The sequence below is a fragment of the Ursus arctos genome, unplaced genomic scaffold, assembly GCF_023065955.2.
Source record: "Ursus arctos isolate Adak ecotype North America unplaced genomic scaffold, UrsArc2.0 scaffold_5, whole genome shotgun sequence".
Taxonomy (NCBI): domain Eukaryota; kingdom Metazoa; phylum Chordata; class Mammalia; order Carnivora; family Ursidae; genus Ursus; species Ursus arctos.
The window spans coordinates 56,606,773-56,610,591 of record NW_026623067.1 but is presented as its reverse complement, the minus strand read 5'-3'; positions in this window follow the sequence as shown (position 1 = coordinate 56,610,591).

The following is a 3,819-nucleotide window of genomic DNA, read 5'->3' as shown; positions in this document are numbered from 1 at the left end:
TCCCATTCAGTAAGCTGGTTTTTAGTTTGCGGATGGTTTCCTCTGCTGTGCAAGAGCTTTTTATTTTGATGTAGTCTCAATAGTTTAATTTTGCTTTTGGTTCCCTTGCCAAAGGAGTCATATCTAGAGAAATATTTTATGTTGTTAGTCACCATCCAGGACATCATTAGTTTTTCCTGTAGTGTTCTGTGATAGAAAAATGTTTCTATGGCAGATGTCAAAGAAATAACTGCCTGTTTTCTTTTAGGAATTTTATGGGTTCAGATCTCACATTTAGGTCTTTAACCCATTTTGAGTTTATTCTTGAGTATGGTGTGAGAAAGCCACATTCTGCTGTCCATTTCTCCCAACACTGTTTGTTGAAGAGACCGTTTTTCCCATGGGATATTCTTGCCTCCTTTGTCCTAGGTTAACAGACCACATACTCATGGGTCTATTTCTGAACTCTAATCTGTCCCATTGATCTCTGGGTCTATTTTTGCACCAGTACCATACTGTTTTGATTACTACAGCTTTGTAGGATATCTTGAAGTATGGGATTGTGATACCTTCAGTTTTGTTCTTTTCCAAGAGTGCTTTGGCTATATGGGGTCTTCTGTGGTTCCATAAAAATTTTAGGGTTATTTGTTCTAGTTCTGTGAAAAATGTGATTGCTATTTTGTCAGGAATTGCATTAAATCTGTAGATTGCTTTGGGTAGTACAGACACTTTAACAATATTTGTTCTTCAGTCCATGAGCATGAAATATCCTTCCATTTGTTTGTGCCATCTTCAACTTCTTTCATCTGTGTTTTCAGTGTACAGGTCTTTCATCTCCTTGGTTAAGTTTATTCCTAGGTATTTTATTATTTCTCATAGAATTTTAAATGGGATTATTTCCTTAATTTCTCTTTCTGCTACTTCTACTTAATCATATTAACAGATTAAATTAGAAATAAATCATTTCAGACGAGATCGGGTGCATTCAGGGTGGTATGGCCATAGACTGGGTGTTATACGCACACAACGAATCATGGAACACTACATCAAAAACTAATGATGTACTGTATGGTGACTAACATAACATAATAAAAAAAAATTTTTAAAAAGGTAATGGTAATATCCTTCTTACACTGGATGGTTAAGCACGTGAGTGTTCCCTGTATGGTTAGTCTTTGCACCTTATATATACAGTATAGATTCTGTTGTATCTACTCAATACTTAATTAAAGACAATTTTAAAAATTAAAAAAAAGGGATAAATCATCTCAGCAGGTTCAGAAAAAGCATTTGACAAAATTCTCTATGTATTTACAATCTATCTATTGATTGGTTGATTGATTGAGAGAGAGAGAGAGAGAAAGCATGCAAGCAGCTGCACGCATGTGCACATGAGCCGGGTGTGGGGGAGGGGCAGAGGGAAAGGGAGGGAGAAAATCTTAAGCAGGCTCCATGCCCAGCAAAGAATCTTAGGCAGAACTTGATCTCAGGACCCTGAAATGATGACCTGCGTGGAAATCAATAGTCAGATGCTCCACTGACTAAGCCACCGAGGGGTCCCACCAATGCTAAAATTTACATAGAAAAACAAAAAGATTCAAGAATAACCAAGACATTCCTGAAGACAATAAGGTGGGGGATAACTGACCTAGCAGATACCAAGATTTACTATAAAACTTTAGTTATTAAGACCAGTTTGGCATCAGCATAGAAACATAACCAATAAAATAAAACAGACACCCTACAAACAGATCTGTGCATATGTGGAATCCTGAGTATGTTACAAAGATGACATTGTAGGTCATGAGAAATAGATTTCTTTTGTCTAAATTAGAGTAAAACAGTTGCTTAGTCATGGCAGGGAGGCTGGGTGGGGGCTGGGGTGAGAAACAGGATTTCTACCTCTGGAATCCATCAATTCCACAAAGATTAAGGACTTGCATCTGAAAGGTCAAACTTCAAAACTATTTGAAAAAAAAGTCAGGAATATATCTTTCTGATCTTGAGATATAAAACCTTTCTCAAACAAGACATAAAAAGCAGTAACAAAGAAAAGAGTAATAGATTTGGCTACATTAAAATTAAGAGCTTCTTTTCATCAAAAGAAACATTAAAAAGTAAAAAGGCAAGCTACAAACTAGAAAAGGGTATTTTCAACACATATCATGAGGCAACAATTAGTATTCAGAATATGTTTTTTAATTTCTTCAAATCAATAAAAAAACAGAAATCCAATAAAAAATGCACAAATCGGAATTTCACAAAAGAGAAAACACAATTGGACATATGACTGGACATATCGAAAATACTAACTAAAGAAATGCAGATTAAAACCATTTTATATAAAGCATTTTATACCTACTGGATTAGCAAAAAGTATGAAATTTAACAACTTTCGGTGCTAGGAGAGAAGTATAGACGTGTGAGAGCTCTCATACACTGATAGTGGAAGAGTAGATGGATGTGACCGTTTTGAAAAATATTTTGGCATTATCTTATACGACAGTATTAAATTTTCTAGTAGTCATGTTTAAAGGGTAAAAAGAAACAGAGGGGCCTGGCTGGCTCAGACAGTAGAGCATGTAACTCTTGATCTCAAGGTTCTAAATTCAAGCCCCATGTTGGGCATGGAGCCTACTTTTATTTAGTTTTTTAAAAGATTCTATTCATTTATTTGAGAGAGAAAGCCAGAGACAGAGCACAAGCAAGGGAAGCAGCAGAGGGAGAGGGAGAAGCAGACTCCCTGCTGAGCAGGAAGTCGGATATGCAGCTCACTCCCAGAACCCTGGGATCATGACCTGAGCCGAAGGCAGATGCTTACCCAGCTGAGCCACCCAGGCACCCAGAGCCTACTTAAAGAAAAAATAAATAAATAAAAGGAAAAAGGGTAAAAAGAAATAAATGAAATTAATTTTAATAACATTTTATTTTACTCACTGTATCCAAAATATTATCATTTCAACATGGAATCAATATAAAAAGAATTATTACTGTATGGTGACTAACATAATAAAAAAAGAATTATTAATGAGATATACTCTTTTTTTCATAATGAAGGAGATCAGAATATACCACTCTAGGGGCACCTGGCTGGCTTACTCGGTGAAGCATGAAACTCTTGACTTTGGGTTTATGAGTTTGAGCCTCACACTGGGTCTACGAGATGACTTCTTAAAAATTTTTAAATCTTTAAAGAATATATATACCACTCTAAAACATGCCATTTGGGCATAAGAGTTATTCTTGAGCTAAAGACAAGTCACAAGTCGGTAGACTAAGAGAGAGCTCTCTTCCCTCCCCTTTTCTGCTTAAAAGTAGGGCATAAATTTCCCTGTGTAAAGGTTACATAAATTTCTGTTTGTAAAGGAGCCTACCTCCCCATGTCCTGCACCACAAAAAGGAAAGCCATTCGTATCTCAGGAGACTATTCAAGACTGCTTAACAAATATGACTCAACAGCCCTTCTCTAGGATGTATTTTCTAGTCATCTTCCCGCAATTTACCACCCCTCACAGCCCAAACTCCTTTTGCCTTGGTCTAGTCATTTCACCATAATTTATCCCCCTCCGTTACAAAGTTATACAAGCCCCTGGGTCTAACCATCACTTTGGGCTTTTGCTTCTTTCTTATGAAATGCCCATGCATGTAAAAAAATATTAACATCAAAAAAAATCTGTATGTCTTTTCTCTTTTTAATATGTATTTTGTGAATTTAATTCACAGGTCTCAAATCATACACCCTAAGAGGTAGAGGAAAAGTATTTTTCCTTCCCTGAAATAAGTCTTCAGAATCCATTATGTATTGTACACACAGCACATTTCATTCCAGAGCTAAACTTG